Genomic DNA, 23,006 nt, shown 5'->3' with positions numbered 1-23,006 from the left:
CAACGATAGAGAGAATAAATGCTAGTAGAGTCGACCAATCAAGACGGTCTTATACTAGGTAGACTCGTGCTTGTACGTAAACCATAGAAATAGAAAAAGAGAGAGAGAGAGAGAGAGAGAGAGAGAGAGAAAGAGAAGAGAGTAAAACGTATCGACGTGGACCGTTCGTGTCGTGAAATATGTATCCGCCATGTCCGTTCGTCGGAGCTCAGCAGAGAGTAGTTCGAGCTGTCTATTCACGATAAATGGCGAGGATGAGTGGGCTGAGGTGTCAATACGTCATACCTTGCACCCTCGCTCGCGAAGAGGACGACCGAGAATGAGCGTGGGGGAAGGGAATAGTAGTAGTAGTAGTAATAGTGAGTGAGAGAAGTGCAAAGAGAATGACAAGCAGGGAAGGTGAGAGGCACACAGGAGTTCTCGAGGCGTTCGACACGAGCTACGACACGGAGAACTAGTATACTAGTATAGTAATAGTAGTAGTAGGAGTAGTAGTAGTAGTAGTAGTAGCAGCAGCAGTAGAGTAGCATAGGCACGAGCTTAGAGTGGCTCTTTTACGATGAAACGTAGGAGCTTTTCCTTTCGGAACGATCAAAAAGAAGAGGAGGATAGTTGTTCGTAGGAGTAATCGTGTATGTGCGTACTTTCATATTGGATGTTCTTTAATGTATAGCCTTGCATTATGAAAAATATATACCTGCGCCATTGTAGTCGGTACTGTAGAAAGCTCCTAGTCGATCATTCTTGTGTTAGCGTAGATATATATATATCTATAAGGTAAGAATTGCGATTCTTGCGCCAATGCAAGTTCGAACGTGTGGGTGGGAGTGAACGTCTGAGTGGTAAGAAAGATGAAAATGAAGTAAGATGGAACGGGTTCGGTGGGATGGGGAAGTAGTACCACCATTCGCGTTTCTACTTTTTATTCTTTTCAACAACCTAACAATTCTACTTTATATCTATCTATCTTTATCTATCTCTTTCTCCTTCTCTATGTTTCCGTCTATCCATCTTTCTTTTTCTATGTATTTATTTATATATATATATTATTGGGTTGCCTAGAAAATTCCTTCTAAATTTGAATAAAAATTATTAGAAAAATACTTTTTTATTATTAAATATGTTACACTCAAGAATATATATTTTGTAAATCGGTATTAAACTTTGTGAAAAACAACATTTTTGGATAAATAGTAGGTAGATTCTATTGAAATTGAAATCTTTCTTCTTCCAATCTCATTTTTCTCTTTTACCTAGTTTTTCCTATATTCTATTTCTTTATTCTTTTTCTTTTAACTATAAACAGTATGAAATGTGGGAGAAATAGAGACAGGGAATATTCGCGTACGGGCCAACCTGTTCTTTATTTCGTCTCTCTCTCTCTCTCTCTTTCTCTGACTCTCTCTCTCTTTCTGGAAATCTGCGTAATGAGGCGTATCGAAATGCGGTCCGTACCTGACGAACTGTAATGTCAGACATTTCCCATCGCGTCGTTGTACGTTGTTCCTCGTCGCACAACTTCCTTTACTCTTTTATCTTTCATCGATCGATTCTTTTATATCTTTTTTTCTTGTATTTATCTTCCCGTTCTCTGAATCGTTTCGAACAAGAATACAAGCAAGCAAGCAAGCAAGCAAGCTAGTTAGATAGATAGATAGATAAGGATAAAAAAAAAAAGAAAAGATAGAAACGAATTCTCGTTTCTGCAGAACGCATCTAATCGCCCTGGCAAATATTCAACGAGTCGTCCCGTAAAACGAGAAGACACGAGAGCACAGAGATAAAGAAAGAAAGAAAAGAAGGAAAAAATAAAAAGAGTAAAAGAAAGGTAGAGAATTTTAATCGACGAAGCGAATCGTTCTTCGCAAATCCTCCGATTTCAACTCATTCGTGGAAAGAAGAAACGGAACGAGCCAACGGATTACGCGTGCGAACCTTGGAATTATAACGCGCTATCCAACCTAGTTGGATCTACTCTCCTCTCTTTTTCTTTTCTATCTCTCTTTTGAAGAAAGGGAGAGCAAAAAAACGAAAGGTGAACAAGGAGAAACTAGAGTGAAAGAAAGAAAGAAAGAAAGAAAGAAAGAAAGAAATGAGTTAGCACGTCTAACGGTGAGGTGCTGCTGCTGCTGTTGCTGCTGCTAGTGGTGGTGGTTCTCCTTGGAAAAATCGTTATTCCACGCTGTTGAATCGTGTAATATTCTGGAGACCAGCACCAGCACTAGCACCAGCACCAGCTATGAAAATAGTACTGGTTCTGACAATAGTTCAGGTGGTAGTGGTAGACATTATTAAATTACATTTCGAGTAGTACCCGGACCAAATGAGAGAACCAGACAGAGAAAGAAGAATAGGGAGGCTTTAAAATGAAGAACAAGTAGAAGAAGAAGAAGAAGAAAGTTTGAAAGAGAAAGAAAGAAATTGCGTGAGTCGAGAGAGGAAAAATCGTGAAAAGAAGAGTAGGGGAAATAGGAGGGGGGAAAACGAGTGGATAGTAGCGCGTTCGTGGCCGTATATATTAATTTAGTACCGACAATACATATTCAAGTTGGAATTCATACGCTGTCAGAGCCAGTGCTCGGTCGAGTGAATAGATAGACATTATGAATGTCATACGGAAGCAGGAGTACCACGAGAGAGAGAGAGAGAGAGAGAGAGAGAGAGAGAGAGTGAGGGTGAGAAAAAAGAGTACGGGATAAGGGGGTGGGTAGGAGGGGTTGGTAGAAGAACTCAGGACGTATGAGAACATGCGTTTCACGTATGGTTCACGCTCGTATGATTACGTTGAGAGAAAGAGGGGAGTAGGGAGGGAGAGAGAGAAATGTAGGGAGAGTTGAACGTAGGACGAATGAGAAAGAGAGGAAGTAAAGGTGGTAGAGAGGGATGAGGATGATGATGAGGAGGAGTAGGAGGAGGAGGAGGAAGAGGAGAAGGAAGAGGAGGAGGCCGGTGGTGATGGCGGTGAGGATAATGGAAGGGAAAGGGGAAACTAGAGAGAAGAGAAAGAGCTTGCATCGCACGTTTCACGGTGACGTGACATCCTATTCGAGAACGGGGGCTGCATGTAACGATCGATTTCAAACCTTTTCCGTTTTCCGTACCACATCGAAATCGGAGATGCATCATTCGATCGATACGATGCGATACGATCGCTTTTTTTACAAGCGTACCCCCTCTTCGGCCCCTTCCTACTCATCCACTCTTTTTCATTCTTCATTTTACCTCTATCTCCCTTACACTCTCTTACTCCGTCGTCTCGTTGGAAGGAAAATAAACGCGAAGGCCATCGATTCGATTCGATTCGATTCGATCTGTAATTCGAATTATTTCGTTACGTGTACATATACATATCTATATATGTATATATGTATATGTATACGCGTATATAATGTATTGAAGTCCATTCTTCTGAAACGGATATGGAGTACGGTTGCATTACGATTTACATACATGTACATATAAGCAAAGTTTCTATCATGTTTAATACAGCGCTTCTATAAATTTCAACGAATTCCTCGCAAACAACACATATACTGGCGCGCGCGTGCACATACATATATGCATACACGCGTGCGTGTATGAACGTCAACTTTGTGCAGGATAAATCGTATCGTATCGAAGCGAAAGCAACAAGATGTTGTCATCGTTGTCCTCTCCTCCCTCCCGCTCTTCCTCACCCTTCCTCATCCCCTTCACCCTCTCCCAATGTACGTTGTAGAACGCTCTTGGTTCAGTGTATTTGAATAGCAGATGGATATATCCGTCGAATGGATATCGCGTTTCGTACCGATGGCATCGATAGCGATGATCATCAGGGGAAAGAGATAGTGATCGATATCGATGACGACGATGTTCATCGATCGCTTCCTAACTTTCAAAATGTACGAACCAACGGACGAACGTGCATGAGATAAAATGAGAGTAGGAATGTAGGAAGGTATGAGTAAAAGGACGTTCCGAGAAACGCTTGCGAAGAGACTTTGAATAAAACAGGGAAAGAAAACGGAGGAATTGTTCGTTCGAACTAACATCTATACATAACACAATCATTGGATATGTGTGTGCGTGTACGTGTATGCATTCGTAAAGTAACTCCTTGCTATTACTTCTATTAACGATACTTTGATTAATTATCACGATAATTGTTTTAAAAGTAACCAAAATATGTGATAGTACTATGGTGACAAAAACTTTGTTGGATTCGTTTTATATCTTGGTATATTCACGTGTAAGTGTTTCTATATGTTTGCATGCGTGTGTGTCGTAGAATCACGTAAATCACCCTATGCGGAGACAGAAAAGAAAAAGGAAAGGGATAGGAAGAAAAGAGTGGGTGTAATAGAGAAAGAGTAAAGGAAAAGTTTGAGTCCGGTGCAGTTCGTAGCGGCGCTGAACTGCGACGAAACCTCGAGGCCATAACTTTAAACCGCTCGACTTGCTCTCGAGGACGAGGACGAGGACGAGGACTAGGACGAGAACGAGAACGAGAACGAGAACGAGGTGGAGAGGACGCGAAGCGAAACCCTCGAGACGCGCGGGTTCGACTTTTCGCGGCGTTCTTCGGATCTTCCATTTAGAGAAGAGAAATAAGAGAGAGAGAGAGAGAGAGAGAGAGAGAGAGGTGCTTGAAATGGATAACGGGCACTCGGTCTCTCGCGCTTGGGCAGCCAGGGCGATGGAATAAAAGAGTAATCTAAAAATAGATATATTTCTACTACCGTTACCCTCTTCCCCTCATGCTACTTTTCGGTGTATTTTCCTTTCTGAAATTGCGCTTCACGAATTACGAGGAGGAAGAATGGAAAGAAGATTACCGAGCATTTTCTATTATTTTCTTTCTCTGCATCTTGATTTCTTTTTTTTCCTGATTTCTCTTCCCATCATCTTTTTCTTTCACTACTCTCCTTCCTTCCTTCTCTCGTACTTGTTACATGGCAAGTTTAAGAGCACTCAGGATGGTATTTTAATTCCTACTCAAAGATAATTATAATATACTCAAAGAATTTTACAACAAGTAAATTTTATGATAATAATAAAAGATATGATAGTTGGAAAGTAAAAGATGACGCGAAGTAGAATATAACAGTTTCTATGTTTCTTGTTTCTTTTCTTTTTTTCACCATTCTTTCTTACTTTTTCTTTTTCTAAACCTTTCGTACGAAATAACATAAAACATCATCATTCTTTTACCCTTGGTATTCTTGAGATTGACCATTTTCCGATGCGGTTTGTTCGCCGGGAGATTGCAGACGACAGAAGAACGAGTTGTTTATGGGAATTGATTTTCGGAGAGTAAAATACAAGGTGGACGGCCGGTCGTTCTTGCTTCGGTTATTATATTAGGTATCTTTCTTCTTCTTCTTCTTCTTCTTCTTCTTCTTCTTCTTCTTTTCAACATTTCTTGGGTTCGTCTGATACACGTAGTTGGACTTCTTATAGGTGTGAAAAGCAAGAGGTCTATTTTTCTTTAGCAACGAAATTTAATACGTCTCGTTGAAGGAGCAAACAGGGTCGCGATTTAATTCGAGCATAAAGTGAATTCGATAATAATCTTGGTCTCGGAATTGCGGAGAGAACTTTTCGAGATGAAGGAGATTTTTAAACGAGGAGAAGAAGAAAGTAATACTGGATGTCCCATTTATATAAATCAGTACAAATATTCGTTTAATTATACAAAAAATATATTCAATTAAAAAATGAAAAACATTATATAATATTAAATTTAAATACAAATTTATGACGGACGAATAATAAAAATAATATTCGCATCTTATGGCATATGAAGAACTGGAAGAAATTTATTTAGAAATATTGCACCAAATCGTGAATGATCTTAGCTATGCTTTAAGATTGATCGATAAAAATGGTGCCACTCAGTATAAAGTTGAAGAACAAATCGAAATTTTATTTTTCCTCGCGATCTCCTCGAAACGCGCTTAGAGCTTCGAGAATGTAGAACGCTCCGATTGGATCGGAAAGGCTAGATTCTGAAAAGGGGGCAATTAAAAGGAGAACGCGAGAAGTGGATTTTAACGAATCACCGTGCCAACCAACGTTGAGCGAAAACGGGGCTTCGAGTTACACGGATAGATCGCGATAATTTTAATTAAAATATGGCCAAGTTGGGTGCGAACCGGTCAAATATGGCACACAGCGAAGGCCCCCACGTTTAACACGGTTATATAAATGTATTTTAAATACGATCACGAATAAAAAACTAATTTATTACTACGAAGATACATCTATACAAATATTTCAAGCTACGACGAAATATTTTTTTCCTTTAACTTTCGAAATATACGTTTCCCAGTTTTACCCTGTTAAATCTAGGTGAGTTTCTGTATTTCGAATATATATCAACAAGTCAAGACATCTTTCTCTTTCTTTCTCGAAAGAATTTTTCATCCAACAAATCGTATATATACATATATAAAGTTGCAACTAGACGATACATCTCCTCGTATTCCATAGAAAACTTTCGATACAACTTTTTGGCATATATCCAATGAAATAATGATTTATTATACAAAATTATACATGAAATATATACGCTCCATCTGTCACAAATAATAATCAGATTTTCTATATAAAGAAAAATATTATTTCCTAATGTTCTAAAAAATTAGTTTGAAAATATGGCGATTCCTTGCAATTATAAACCCAAGATCGTAATCGATGTTCGATAAATCGTTAGCCTTACGCTCGAGGGACTCTTTAATGGCGACGCCACGAATCATTTAATCCTACCGCAAAACGATAGACTCTTAGATAAAAAGAGAGAGAAATAAGACCAAAGAAAAAAGTCCACATCGAGAGCATACTTGGCCCATTTTTCCTACTCTTTCTCTCTTTATTGTTTTTTTTCTTTTTCATTTTCTTTTCCATTTTTTTCTTTTACAATTTACTTTATTAAAAGTTCATAAATTAAACTTAATTTTTATCGTTTCAACTACGTTTTCCTTTCATCGAAATACTGTGTACTCGGTTGTGGCTCGTTAACGAACACTTATGTTAGTTTTATACACCTTCTCTCTTTCTCTCTTTCTCTCTTTCTCTCTTTCTCTCGCTCATTCATTATTTCGTTACATTTCTTTATTTTCCTCACACCGATTTCGCATCGGATGCATAATTCGTGTGTGCTTTAGCACGCTAAGTCAATATTAGGTATATTCGAAAAATTATGCGCATACATCAAGCTACCAACGACGTTCTTTCGAATCTAAAGTTCACTCTTTTATCGCGCCTTTAAACGTTTTTCGTAGTTAGCAAAACCAACAATTTATCATTCCCTCGATTATACTATAAAATCAAAATTCGCGTATTTTAATCTTTTCTCGTCGAGAACTAATAATTTTCTATTTTATTAATAACACGTCAATTGTGTATATTTTCAACATTATTATATTACATAATAGACACATTATTCGCTCGCTTTAACACATAAAAACAGAAGTATTTTATATTATTACAAAAAGAATGAATATCAAATAGTCCAATAAATGTACTTGCATTCCTTCTCTCATTTCTCCTGAATATATTGGTTTCCGAAAGAGAGAGAGAGAGAGAGAGAGAGAGAGAGAGAGAGAGAGAGAGAGAGATAAAATAGAAATAAAAAAAGGGGAAAAAAGAAAAACCATTCCAATCTACGCGAGCCAAAGAGCGTCGTCCATCCATCCTCTTATTCGCATTGCATATAACGGTATGTTTCTCAAGGACCCTCTTGTAAGCGCATCGCTTCGTCCTCGATGGTCCCGATGTTAGGGAGAGAGTCTCGTAACGCGAGCTGCTGCTGCTGCTGCTGCTTTTGGAGAGACGAGCCGAATGAGGAATAGGGAAGGAAGGGAAAGAGAAGAACACACACATATATAGATGATACCAAAGTGAGTACGAGAGAGAGAGAAGAAGATAGGAGAGGGAGGTGGAGCTGACTTTGTTGCTCGAAGGTTTACACGGCCAATCTCGCTTTGATGTCCTTGCCCCTCGTACAGTCCGACCCCTTTCAACCCGGTCGAGCAACGACAACCCCTTGCGAGAAGTACGAGCAACGCGTACAACACACACACACACACACACACAAATGTTGCGTACACGCGCTTAGTATTCGTGCTTGTGTTTGTTTCAGTCTCGAGTTTCCAGTCTACGGACGCGTAGTCATGTGTAAACCTTCACTGCGAGAAGAGTAAAAGAAAGAGAAATATAAAATGGGGGAGGAGAGGAATAGTACTAGGGGTAGTCCAAGAGGCAAACAGCCCAGCTTTATTCTTTGTACGAGCTCGGCCAGAATGTGGAACGATGTTGGAAGAAAAGTAGAACGACGCAATTCCGCGCGTTCGAATACGCGACTATTTCACTCTGGAGAATTCTTCTCCCTTCCACCTGAAGTAAAGCTCTTTTTCTTTTCTACCTCTTGTCCAACTCAACGTAAGGGATCTTTTAAAACACGACAAACACACACGCTGCAAGTTGTTCTATTCTATTCAACATACTGGTAACTGTTGTTGTTGCTTACAATACCTTCTATTGGGTTACGTGAAGAATTCCTATTTACTTTGAATGAAAATTTGAAGACATCGCACTGATGTATTCTGTGTTATACGTATGATATGATTCAAAGAAATGTGTTGGATATATTTTCGTAAATCGGTGTATGAACTTTTCGGGGGAAAAAACATATGCTTTTTTTATACTGCGAAAGATGTTAACTTATTTTTATTGATCTACTTAATATATATGAACATTTATTGCTCTGTAATATGCTTGTACGTATTTATGATCGAACTACGAAGTATTAAAATACGATTTATCTCGTTGAGATTGTAAGTAAGATGAAATATTACGGATCGATTTAAAGCAAAAAAAAAAATAAATAAATAAAAAAAGGCTGTCCTCCTTTCTCTTTTTTAATTTCCAACGATTTGTCAAGTAATATCGCAAGTAAGAAACACGCATAAATATCTGGACCGGTCTTACGACGTTTCACTCTAACGATCCGCCGACATGATTGAATCATTAAAAAATGCAGAAAAAATACTCACGATGGTGAAACACAACAAGCAGCTAATATGAAAGAAGAGATGAGAGTGTGTACGTTTGCATTCGCGTAGATATATGTCAGTGTGCAAGTACGTGTGCAAGGAACAAGGATAACTCCTTCACTTGTTGCGCTTTATGCGAATACAAGGAAGTCATTTCGCCTGCTTGCGACGATCCAGGAACGTGCGTTAATCGCTGACGTTAAATGCTATCTTTCGTACTTAACAGAACGTTTCAGGTATACGACGTTAAGCCGCAACGACCTATAAACCTGGTCCAAGCTAATTTACCGACTTGGAAATTACTTCCCTTGATCGCGTCTTTGATTCACCTTTACTAACATGCCTACTCTCTTCCCTTTAATTATATAATAAACAATTAGTAAGAATTTTAATAATTAGATTATTTGTTATATGCAACAACACGAAAAAGATAGATTTGTTTCTAGAAAGATGTGATATACCTTAAATGATTATGAATCTAATTTTAGGTTTTATAAAAATAACAATTTAGAAATTGAGAAAAAAATACAAATAGAATGACTAAAAGATGCGTCTTAGGATGATAAGAATCAAACACAGAATTTGAATCCCTCTTGTTTGCTTTGGTAGTAACGAAGTAACTGGAAAATTAGCTCGTAGCTCTCGTCGCTTTACTAATCAAAGAGCTTGATCTACGAAACCCGCTTGCTATGTTTCAACAAGAGTCGCTAGCGGAAAATTCGAACTTCCCGCAGCATGGTGATGTCCATTTTGGGATTCGATCCCGTTGCAAGATACTTTCATTAATTCGTATACTCGTTCGTCACGTAAAAGGTTTCAGAAGAAACGTACGAGTTAATTGACGACTTTTACTTTTACCTTTTAAAACAACTTTCTTATTTCGAAGTATTACGAGACCCTTTTTATATTTTTATATTTGTTTGTTTGTTTGTTTGTTTTTTTTTTTTTTTTTTTTTTTAAGGGAGAGGAGTTTATTCCTAATTATATATTACAAAAAAATCTTAATACATATATTGCGTAAAATAATCAAACTGTAGCGTACATAATTTTATACTTTTCTCAGCCAAAAGAATAAATAAGTAAGAGTGTAAGTGAGTAAGTAAGTAAGTAAATAAGTAGATTGTTCAGCGATATTAAGATAAGATACTTTCGTCCGATAATTCGATTTAATTAACCGCCATCATTAAACACCTTAGTCTTTGGTGTCTAAACTCGAAGCGTTGCACGTGCTATGCGATAGAGACGCTTTGCAACGTCGGAGATTAGTCCCGCTTCCAACTTCCACTTTTATGAGAGAACTTTGCGAAGGGAGTGACGAAAGTGTAAGAGAGAAAGAGAAAGAGATAGTAATAGTAAGAGAGTGTAAGATAGAAGGAGAAAGACAAGCGGGAAATCTCATCGTACACCCTCACGGACTATCTCGTTATGCAATCGAGTTTCGGCAGGCTTCTATTGCGCTTAGAGGCGTACCATGATTACTATCAACGAAGCTCAAACGAGAGGATTTTATGTTTGTGAGCGCTGAAAGGAAAGTAGTGACCGTTGAAGGTAGTACGCGGGTCCGATTCGTTATGGTTTTAAGTAGATTATGCTAATTACTACCGGTCTCTAGAAAAATGATTTCTTTTTGAATTCATTTGCAAGTCCAACGATCCTATCTTCTCTTCATTTTATTTCTTTTTTCTTTTGTCTTATTTCTTTTTGGTGTCTTCGTATATCGATCTAAATCTTTCACTCATTTTCCATTTGAAAATTCGTATTATCTTTCCGTTCCCTCAATTTTCCTTCTACTTAACGCATCATCTCCATTACTACATTCTGTGCATAGAATAACTGATGCATTCGAGAATGAAATATTCCTGTAACTTGAATATTATCGAATGAAGATAGGTATGAATTTTCGATATCGGCAAATCGTTATTCGTTATTACAGATAAAATAGTATTGTCAGTTATCGTAATTTCGTAGCTTTGAAATATCGTCGGTATCTCTAAGTTGAATTTTATGATATATTCAGTATCTTCTTTCATCTCTTAAACTAAAGTCAGCTTCTTTCGATGGTTATAGGATGATGAGTGAAGTTTGTTGAAGTTGAAGTTAATGTACTCTTTTACCATCTTGTTTTCTCTCTTTTTCATTGGATTCTTTTTTAGCTCACCCCTTTTCCTTCAGCTAAGCTCACCATCCATGACTCTCCAACCCTCTTAACCTCCGACCCCAAGAATTCGATATCAAATTCTTTTAAGAACGTCACGCTATTGCAACGAGCCAGAAGGAACGACGCCAACGACTAGAACCTCTGACAAAAGGGGTAGGAACGAAAGGAGAGAGAGACTAGCAAGGGACAAGCGGATATTGCTGCATTCCTACGGTGTATAATGAGCTGTGAAATTTCAAAGACTCCAACCATGCTCGACCCTTTGGTCTCAGCAATCATATCCCTTGAGACTTGGGAGAATTTCCTTTCTTGAATGATATTAAACCAATTGTCAACTTCTTTTTATTCAAAGGAACTCCCATGATTCCGAGAAATTAACTATATTTGATTAGTATGATTATTAATTGTGTTTTTTAAGTATCGAATTTTAAAAGGTGCACAGCAATTTTTAAGGCTGACATTTATTGGGCTTGTATTTTTAAATAATTGCGGTCTGTATTTATAATATCAAATATCAATATTTATAAACTTTGCTCCAAATATAAGTAATGGTAAATTAATATTTATATTGAAGAAAATATTTTAATAGTAAATATGTTTATCATTTATTTAACGAAATATGTGCTGAAATGTGTTTGAATATACTGACCAAATGAATAAAAGTGTTTTAATGTCGAACGATCGTTGAATAATCAATATTTAACTTTTTAACAACACATTCAGTTGTTTTACACAAGTCAGTTTTAACAACGATTATTAAATTATTTTCATCCACGATTTTATTATCATAACAATTACGTAGGAAAAATCTGCATTAATTAAAAATAAATATAAACCGCAATTAACTGAAAAAATTAACTGAATAAAAAAGTGTTCGATGAAATGTAAATAAAACGATTAAGAGTTAAGAGATTTAGTAAAAGCTTGGGGCTAATTTAAGCGACCTTGAACATTCCTTCTCCCTTGGTAGAATTAATCGAAACCACAGAAGTCGATCGTAAATCATAGGAATCCCTGGCTGTACCTTTACGGTGCCGGTGGATTCAGCATCTGGCACCGTAAAGAGCTTTCCAGCTGGCGAGATCGTAAACCTTCTTCCCGAACACGAACTGCTACTACATCGTGGATAGGTGGCTATCTCGAAACGCTTCCTGGTAACACCATAAACTATCTTGCTCCTCGCGTGTCTTCTTCTTCCTTGGTTACTATCGTGATTCCGATCTGCCGTGGACGTGTCAACCGATCTGGATTTCCGCTTGGATAACTTCTATCCTGTTGCGATGACAAGAATCTAGTGGACCGTGGAAATTCTCTTCTCTTTGGGAACGTTATACCCGTAAATTCGATTTCATGGAAAAGTATAGAGACACGAACAAGCTTATGGATACAGAAACTACATTAATAATTATTACCAGACTTGATGCTCATCCTATTTCTAAATTGCAAAAACCCTACGGATTTATAGGTCAACGATTTTTTCCAATAATTTAAGGTAAAAAGTAAATGCATAGATACGCTTGGTATGTGTTTTTCTCTTTTACAATGAAGGAAGAAGTTTTTCAACGAATTTATGTTCAAAGAGGTCCGCTTAGGCGGAAGTGCAAGGACACAGACAAGTATCTTCCGCGTGTACGCACGCGAGTCAGTGCATCATGCATTATGCATGGTGCATTAGTCGTTGCCAGCTAGAAATCGTATCGAATAAGAGTGAGCACGCTCTTCTGTCTGAACCTGAAGATTTAGTATACCTTTCTAAGATACACGTAGCGATACGCGCGCGCGAATCGATGTACTTACTTCTCCGAAGAAAACGAAACCTGCCTGCCTGCCTGCCTGCCTGCCTGTTTGCTTTTACCGTCTTCCGTATATTCACTCCTCTACCTCTCAAAACCCTCTCCTACCAACCCTTGACGTTTCACTTACTCTAGTAAGAGTCTTCAGAAAAGCTTTGTTTACCTGCAACAGAAAAAAATAAATACAGATTAGTTCTTTAATTCTGTGCTTTATTTATAGATAAATTATTTAGATTAAAAACATATTCTCAAGCAATGCATTTCTATATAAGATCATATCAAAATCCTTAGGCATTGAGGCTGTCAGTTTAACCACTCGTCGATGACATAAGCATGAATTTTGATTGGTCATTCAAAGTATTCGACGTAGGTCCGTTTTTAACGAACTCATTCATTCTAGGAGTGATGCGTTCAACGTAACATCCACCCCATTTACATAGTGGCATCAAAACTCGCTGTAACTCTCTCTCTCTCTCTACCCTATTCTACCCTTTCTGAAAAGCAATCCTTCTCCCAATCTCGACGCAAAATTTTCCCGAATTTTCCCCTTCATGAAGCATCCGCTCGATAAGCTGCAATCATGCGCTTTTATTCTTCGAAAAGATTTCTAGTAAAGGTGATACGTTTTTCAAGCACAGTGAACACAGTACTTGTGAGCATAAATTTTACAATTGTTCCTTTCTTGGAAGGGGAAATCAGGACAATTTGTAATATTTGGGAATACTTAATCTTATTCAATGATATCAAGAAAAAACAACTCTTTTGAGTTTGCGATCTTTCGATTCGATAAAAAAGTTATATTGCAAAAAGATTAGCTTGACAAAAAAAAAACTAAAAGAAAGGAAAAACAGATTTAAGGTTTAACGTCATTAACGAAATCGTTGTTTGATCGTCCTAAAATCTCCAGAAGAAAATGAGAAGCGTTCGTTGAAGTGATAAAAACGCGAACAAGAGTCAGATGGTTCGTTTCTTGGTTTTCTCTCCTTTTTAAATCGACGGAAGACGACGAGAGCTAAAAATGAAAAAAAAAAAAAAAAAGAAAAAACTGTAGAAAACGAAGGAAATGAAACGAAAAAGCAAAAAAAAAAATGACTGAACCGTTACTCGTCACCGTGATTGCATAGTGTGGCTGAATAAGAAGAAGTAAAAGGAAGGTTCTCAAACTTGATTCGAAAAGATAGAGATTCCCTTTTCGGTCCTCGGTCTATCCTAGCCACCCTCTCAGACCCCCTCATTCTTGCTATACTCCCCGCACTTCACTTTCACCCTCTTTTTTCTCAAGAATAAACGAATAAATCGCCGTTTCTTTATGCAAACTTGCATTTAATTCGGTACGAAATAGAAAGGCATTAATTTCGCATGCAAATACTAACAGTGGGGGTAGAGGTAGGGTAGGGTAAGGTAAAGCTTTCGTCGCTCGTATTCAACAACTCCAACCAACCTCCCCCAAATCCTAACTTAGTCCTCGTCCTCAAACGCGTCGTCGTCATCCTCGAAGACTTGGAAGACCAAAAAGATGGGGAAACTGTACGTCCTGGAAGTGCTGGAGGGAGAAAAACGTGCCAGTAAGAGGACAAGGTGGAAGGGAAAAGGGAAGAGAGAGGGAGAGAGAGGGAGAGAGAAGTGTACTGAGTTTCTGAGTCAGAACTAAGAGTCGAGGCGGCTTTCACGGTATAATCAAGGTGTTTGTTGATGTCTACGCCAAGGGATGACGCGGCAAAGGGGGTTGAAATAAACGTAAAAGCTGACGCGAGAAAAGAGAGAGAGAGAATTTGTAAAGGGAGTAGTGGAATAGTAAAGATGAAGATGAAGAAAGTCAGAGAAAGAAAGAAAGAAGGAATAAGTAAAAACAGAAACGCGAGTTGAGTTGGTAAAGAGACGAGAAACGGTCGGCACACTGTTGGAATTATAATTGGAATTGCATAAATTTTCAGGGATATATTAAATGCATCGAAAACGACTACCATGAAAATGGGAGCGTGACGAGAGTGTTGCTTTGCTGTGTTAACAAAACCCTTCCTTTTTTCTTTATCTTTTTTTCCCTTTCCAATTCTATTTGGGTTTTTTTTTTTTTTTTTTTTTTTGAAGAAAGATCTTACAAGGAATTTTTAGATACATTATTATAATTTTATTAGTAATTAAAACTTCTTGGAATAGAGTTTTGTGTGTTAGGATTGTGTTCAGAAATTCCTGTTTTACTTTACCATAAATAATCTCATTGGTAATTCACTTACATTTGAAGAAAAGCAATTTTTAAACAATTATAATAATATAAATTTTAGAAATTTTCCAATTTCTAACTAGTATTAATAAAATAACAATTAATTTAACAATACGATCGTATCGTTATAACATCGTATATTTTTCTCAAAATAAAAAAAAAAAAACGAGAACAACGAATAAAATGTAAAAAAAATGGGAGAAGCATTGACGATCTCGCACGTCGTCGTCTCGTTAAAGCTTCACACGGAAACGCTTTACGAGTTTAATAAAAATTAAAGTAACGTCCCATATGGACGTCGAGCGATGCATGTTCTACAACCTACTATATAGACATACATATATAAATATACTACGTGTGTACACGTTCGAACATCAGTTGGCCTCGAAACGTATCTAAGTGTGTTAACGAGCATCGAAAATTTATTACTGGCGCTCGTTACTTTTGTCTCATTTTGTATCGTTAACGCGTGTGTATACTCTATCTCTCTGTCTCTTCTTCTCTTTCACCTCCACCTCCATTCGTTCATGCTTTTAAATTTTTATATATTTATATATACATATGTTCGCGTATGTGTATACGTATATAGCAGAAAACTACGTCCGTGTATTGCACAATTTCGAACATTGTGCTGACGTTATAACAATCATAACGAGTAACGTGTGTACTCATAAACTGACACTTTGAATATAAAAATATTCTTTTTTGATACTTGACACCCCCTGACAATGAAAACAAAAACATCCCCCAAAGCAAATGCATATGAGTGAGAAAGGCCTACTTCGTATAAAAAACAAAAAAAAAACATACCCAAAACAAATCTCTTGATACGAGAACGTGCAATATAAATCAGCGTTATTTTTCGAAAAATATAACTACCAACCGAATTGAACCGAAACGCGTTGATCCGTATTCGGGCACATTTAACAAGTATACTTGCTTTTTCGCTTAGAGACGAGTTTTTCAAAATGCGAGTTCTTAACAACGTACATGGATACGCAATTAAACATAGAACAGGGGCGGCTCGCGTCGGGAAAAAATGATAGGACAGAGAAAAAAATGTAGCAAAATCAAAAAGAGTGAGATAGAAGGAATGAAATAGAGAAAGCACAAGCAAGCTTCCCACATTAACGACAGCGGCTTCCATTTGCGTATAATTTATTCATAATTCATTCACGCGGAAAATTTAATTTGCATTTATGCAAACAATGGTCGCATTAAACGGTTCCACTTCGTAGAGTTTCTATTCTCGAGAGTCTTTCGTTCTCGCATGCCGTTCTCTCTTCTCTCCTTTTTCTTTTTCTCTTTCTCTTTCTCTTTCTATTTCTATTTTTCTCTGTCCCTTAGGTACTTCGGTGAACGCTCCACGGCATTATGATATCGACTTTTTATACGGCCTCCCTGGTTTTCTCTCTCTCTTTCTCCCTCTCTCTTTCTTTCCCTTTCTAGCATCCACTCACTCCGTACCTACCCGTCATAGTTTTCTATTTACGATCGAACGTGGAGCGTAGCTCAAAGCTATGCCGGTTGCAGCACGAACACTAGCACCAGCATCAGCACTAGCACCAGCACCAGCACCAGCATCAGCACCAGCCGCATCTTCTCCTGAAGTGAACCGAGCTGGAAAAGTCAGGCTATAACTCGTAACAGAACGCCTCTCGTTTTCTGCTTCCACCTTCGAGAGGTGAAAATCTTTCTCGAGCAAACCAACGGGATAAGACGGTCATATCTTTTCTCTTTCAATCTTTCTTTTCTTTTTTCCTTCATATTCAATAGACTTCCTTGTAACGCGGTTTAATGCGTTACGCGTTGCATTCATTTCCGTTATAGGAAATTGTCTTGCACACGGTTACTCTTCCTATAATACGATTGTATTTAATTTTATTTTAAACTGTCGTAATATGTTATAAATATTAGAATCTTCGTTAGAATATACGATAAATTTATTTAGTATTTCGCCAAGTTCAAACCAAGTTCAATACATCAATATTGATGAGTGAGTAGATGAGAGTATAAGAGCGAGGCATACATAAGAAACATAACATAACATAAGAATCACCTCTTATGGTGTGTGTGTGTGTGTGTGTGTGTGTGTGTGTGTGTGTGTAAATATTACGTGACCGTCAGAACTGCTTAAGCTATGAGATGATCTCGTGTTTCTCTTTCTTCTACAAGACTCCGATGTGAACGTACGTGTTGACAACGTTATATAAAATATAATAGTAATTAATTTCAAGCTTTATTAACGATTTTATTTATCCTCTTTCTTTTAACATAAACAGATAACCGATTTTAATTATTAGATTATTTACAAATTTTAATTTCGAATAATTTGTTATTTTTTGTTAATAATATTTAAAGCGTTATATGAAAACAGAAGTCGTTATTTCTTTCGCACGTTATAGGAATTCACGTCTCTTGGAACTATTTTCAAGAAGGAAGAAACATATACAAGCACTTTTCTCGTTTACTCCCACAGCTAGCTCCACTCCCCTAAACTCCTACTCCAACCCCATAAGAAGCCCCGTTCGAACCTCGAGACGTGACCTATCTCTTCTACGTAATATCATCACTGTTACTCATCGTCCTTAATGTGTGCACTTCCCCCCCTCATACACTGACATTACCCATCACGCAACTGGATATGAAAGTATCGGAGAAACCCAAGAAAACGCACGATTCCAAACGGTTTCTCGATATATTTCATGATGGAAGGAGGAAAGCAAATGGGAAAAAAATATATATAACGTTCAGATAAATTTAAAAGACTTTTTTTTTATATCAGATATTTTCTTAAAGGTATAAAAGTAAGTTCTGTTCGTGGAAAATTATCTTTTCTTTTTTTTTCTTTTTTTTTTTTTAAAGGAAATAAAAATAGGAAATTTAATTTACACCCGCTTACTATTTGACAAAATAAAGGAAAGAAAATGAAAGAAGCTATTTAATTTTTTATGAATTCGTTCAAGGACAAAGACGAAGAATGAAGAGAAAGTAACCGTTATAGCTGTTAAGATGGTTGGGTAGTAAAATTGTGAGATTATTATATCGTACAACCCTCGTCGGAACAGTCGCATAAGCTTTCTCGTGTCGTCGTCGTCGTATACGCCAGCTTATCGCGTAACACGGCGAACATTTGTTCTGTCGTGTTGCACGAATGAACTCACAAGTTCCAACGCATATGTAAGAATAATATACATATATGCGTGTGTGCAGATTCACATATGTACAGGTGCGTATCCAAATATATTTATAACATCGAATGTTTCGTGTATGCACACACACAGACTATCATGTACAGTTTCTTTCGTGGTTCCTTCGAAAATAGTAGCTTTGATCAGGCCGGCTAAATTTCATCTTCAAAGAAACCGCACAAATAAAACAAGAGTCTTTGAATTCACGAATAATCATTAAGTTAACGTATTTTATTGTTACTCGAGTTCACATGCATATTTCTTCTGCCGTGCAGTAAAATATTAAGATTCTTTTTATTTTACTTCGCAAAAAGATTCATATTCTTAATTATGTATATGACGTTTTTATAAAAAATATAAATGACAACTCAATAAATAATTGCATTGAAGATGATCGTACGTGTAAATTATGTACTTATGTAGAATAAAAAGTAGAAAAATGCGAGTAAAGTATGCGGAAGGTAAAGGACTCCGGTTTTCTACGTTACAACCAGCTCCGTAGCAAATAATAATAAGACGATTTCAATGGGTGACGTTCCACGAGCACATAGCGGAAGAGGACTATTTAATAGTAGCATGGTACACTAGTATGGGTAACGAGCTTTGGTAGTTGGAGAAACGGTACTTAAATAAGCCGACTATTTGTATACTTAGATGCACGCGCCCTATTTCGCACTTATATGTTTGAAAGTAGCAGTGTCATCTTGTACATACAGGGTGAGGCATTTAAAAAGGCAACTTAAATAATTTGATTTTTGTTAAATACAAAAACAGAATTTTTTACATAGGATTCTGTTACCTTCTGAACCAAGCGAGTTTTGTCCAACACATTTTATTTTATCTGCAATAGAAATTGAATTATTCGGGTTACTCGTTTTGGATGCTTCACCCGGTATATACACGTTTAATATAGTTAAATATAATAAACGCGTAGCATGTGTATGTGAATGCGTACGTGCGTGTTCGAATAATACTATATCCCTTGCTTCTCTTTGTTTCTCTCTAAGCGATCATGGGGGTCCATAAAGTTAAAATGGAATTGGAATACAATGCGGACCGATGTCACCCACGTTACGAGAATCGGGCCTCGGAACCACGAACGACTTCATTAAAGTGTCGCGTACCGGAATCTTCCGGGTCACGTTTCGAGCTTGGAATAAGGTTCCGTACTTGAGTGCACAGGGTGGAAGAACATGAGCGTTGCTGTATATGGATAACGAGTAGGATAGGTTAACATTTCTACTGAAATTCTCGCCATTTTAGGTAAAGTTTGTTCAATTAGATGCCTTATAGTATGATATTTGATAGTACATTTTTAATGAAATATCGTTATTACTATATAATAACATAGTTTGTGGTCTGAGCTAATTGTGAAAAAGATGAAATTTTTGTTATAAACAAGAAAGTTAAATTAAAGGGAATATTGTTTGCTTGATATTGTTCGAAAGGGAACAAAAACGCACGATAGAGATACGTCTGCCAAGAAAATAATCGCTATCGGAATGCAAAGAAGCGTGTGGCAGCAACAGCGAGGCCAATGAAAGGAGTACAAAGCGGACCATGTACGCACGCAAAATACCACCGATGAAGGACAATTGAAAGATTCGAGATATCGAATACAAATCGTGTTTGTGCGCGCCGATTGAAATGCTCTTTTGTCTGATGCACGCGTTTCTACGAGACACATCGCTGTTGCGATATTGCATTTGTTGGTAATATTAGAAATCAGTTTTATCCGTATTGCAAGTTTTTTTTACCAAACATAGAAGTACGTGAGAAACCTTGGGAGTCGAAAGACGCATCCAGTTCTTTTCTCCTTTACTTAAAAAAAGAAAAACAAGAAGAGGAAGAAAGAAGGAGAGGTTCGATCGACTAAACGAAAGCCGAGTTTTAGTCGAGAGTCCTTATCTGACTGCACGTGATCGTTCTACCCTACGCCCATTTCTTCCCTTTCGCCATTCGCCCTTCGCTCCAAACGCAACACCCCCTTTCTTTTTATTCTTCTCTTTTCTGTTTCTTTTCTTTTGAAATGATTGCAAGTGAAGCCCTGCAGTATCTGCGATATGCATTGAAAACTGAAACTCTGACGCAGGTCTGAATCCAGATAAAATCTGAATACGAAAATCGTGTATTATTTAACAATCAACTGTTGCTTCCTACAAGACCATGGCATTTTATTGAACATCGTTTAGTTAACTGAATAAATTTCAAATATACGATAATATAAAAATATTCGTTTTCTTTTTGCTCATCGAAGAATAATCGGCAACAAATGCAGCGGTCGACATCATCAACGAGCGGTCGTTTAATCGACCCCTCCACAAGTTGCGATTTCCGGTTGAACGACATTCCGGTCCGGCAATCAGAGCCGGTAAACGTTAATTTAACGCCACGCTTTCGGGAAATCCGTTTTTGCGAATCCCTGACTCGAGTTAATTGCTAAATCGAAAGGGACGGAAGGAAAGACGACGATACGGTCTACGATCGAACCCTCCAATTGTATCTTCTTTTGTAAATTTCCATTATATATACATATATTATATATTTCTACACAGTTAGTCCTATAATTTGATTTTCCTACAGCAGGATACGAGACAATTGTGGAAGAATTTCAACAAATTACACTAGCCTTAAAAACTTTATATATGAAAATGTTTATTGTAATTACTTTACATTTATTATTTTACATACTATACAGATTTCCGTCCTACGACAATATATACTTAAATTATTCTTAAATGAGTAATGTGTACGTATCCAACGTATCCAACATTATTTTAAATAGCAAGTTAAGAGCGGATATCCGGCGTTTAATTTAAATGTCGAATATTGTTGAAAAAAATCAAGGTGAATAGACATTGCATGTAGTTTCTTATTGGCCAAAGGGGAAGCCCTGGAATTATTTGCAGCGACGATCTTAGAGAAAGTGCGTTATCTTGGAAGGAGTAAAGTGCGTAAAATGTAGGCGCACACCTGGCGTGGCCTGAGGGAGATCGGGTCGCTAAGATAACGGACTCCATTGTCTCGCTAGGAGTAAGAAAGAGTGAAAGAAAGATATAATGTATACATACATCGGTAGTAGTAAGGGAACTTTAACTGAGAGGAAAAGGTAGCCACGTGTAGCCACGCAAGCGAATAAAGTCACGACTAACGCCATCCCGTTAATCATCGGCCGAGTATTTTTATCGGAACCGAGTGAAAGCTAAAAAGAAAGAGAATAAGGCAAAATATTCTTATATTTTTATTTTTTATCTATTGTAGATTGTACGATATTACCGCTAAACCTACCAACGATTTATGTTCACATATATTACTATAAGTGCTGAAAAGCTATATTTCGGTACAGTCCAGTTTTAGAATTTTTTAACAAATATCTCACTAAATCGTTCAAGAAACAAGTAAAATTGAAAATGCAGATTCGTATTATTTTGAAATCCTAGAAAACGTATTATATCGTTATTTGAAATAACGCGAAGATAACGCGAAGATAACTCGTAGATTCCTTTTGTTAAATTAACTTCCGCCCGACCGAGCAAACTATATTCTTGATTCAAATCGCATAATAGATATTGTCAGTATTGCGATTTAACGAGTGGAAATGCGAACGTCATTATGTCTTTCATATTCCACCGTGACATTGATATCGTTTATGATATCGTTCTGAGTAGTGCAAGTTGGAACGATATTCGGTTTATTATTCGAAATCGTGAGAGCGAAATGTCGCGGAGATTTCATCGTAAGAAGAAAACGTGAGCCCGTTTGAATTTAATGAGACTTTGTTTCCTTATAAGACAACAATGAGTATACGATATATACGTAGAGACGACGATTTTATTGCTAAGCGAAACGAATCGCTTTTTGCGAGTAGTCTCGACGTGGAATAGATTTTCGTAGTACTACTCCAAACATCATCCTATCTCTTCTCTCAGTTATTCATTTAATCTTGCATTAAGGTAATCAAATTTCAATCTTCCATTGCTTACTTTCTCCTTTTAAATTAGTTAACATCAATGGTAAATTTATTCTACTGTTGTATAACTTATATACGATCACGAATCATCAAATGAATTTTTTAAAAGTCTCCATGTCATATAATGTGTTGGATGAATCTTTATTAGAATATTATTTGAATAATTTGAAAAAAAAAAAAAAATAAGTCGTGTTAAATAATCGTATGATTCTGAAAAGGTTTTGAAAACGACATTCCGAGACCCATCAACGTGACTCGTCTCGTTCAGAAATAATGAAAAGGTAGGGTAGAGTAAAAAGAGAATTGTATAAACGCGTTTGGTATTATTACGATCGTACCTACAACCGAAAGCCTTATTTTCCAAGTTGAGTCTGGCTGACGTTTTCACGAATGAAAAACTTGTAATTACATTCCGCGACGATTAAAGAGCATGCTTTATCCTTGCGATCATAGAACAACGACGAGGACGAGGACGAGGACGACGACGTGGCGCATACGTCGACTTTAATTCAACAAAGTTCCGTCGTTACGCGTGAAAAATCATCGTCGGCGCCCACATTATTCTTCCCTCGTAATGTATTACGTAACCAATGCGGACTACCTTAATTAACACGCTGAGAAACATTAAGTCTACAGAA

The 23,006-nt window shown here is 37.2% G+C and overlaps 1 protein-coding gene and 1 long non-coding RNA gene across 3 annotated transcripts in view; one reads left to right on the top strand and one right to left on the bottom strand.

Annotated features, from left to right (window-relative positions):
• LOC107069354 (Krueppel-like factor 7) overlaps positions 1 to 23,006 on the bottom strand; it is a 228,228-nt gene that overhangs the window by 30,608 nt on the left and 174,614 nt on the right. Inside the window, exon 1 of one of the 2 annotated variants that reach the window (XM_089169963.1) lies at positions 12,991 to 13,133. The exons of the other annotated variant lie outside the window; for it this stretch is intronic. The gene's annotated coding sequence lies outside the window, so the exon portion shown is untranslated. Of the gene's footprint in view, positions 1 to 12,990; positions 13,134 to 23,006 lie in introns of those variants that run through there. 2 annotated transcript variants of the gene reach the window in all.
• On the top strand, positions 454 to 9,471 carry LOC149033272 (uncharacterized). Its single transcript, XR_016175750.1, has 3 exons — positions 454 to 636; positions 7,714 to 7,880; positions 8,123 to 9,471. It is a non-coding gene; the product is annotated as an uncharacterized LOC149033272 (long non-coding RNA).

The sequence above is a fragment of the Polistes dominula genome, unplaced genomic scaffold, assembly GCF_049000335.1.
Source record: "Polistes dominula isolate Pdom_NZ unplaced genomic scaffold, Pdom_raw_medaka contig_49, whole genome shotgun sequence".
Lineage (NCBI taxonomy): Eukaryota > Metazoa > Arthropoda > Insecta > Hymenoptera > Vespidae > Polistes > Polistes dominula.
This window is presented reverse-complemented; position numbering and strand designations above follow the sequence as displayed.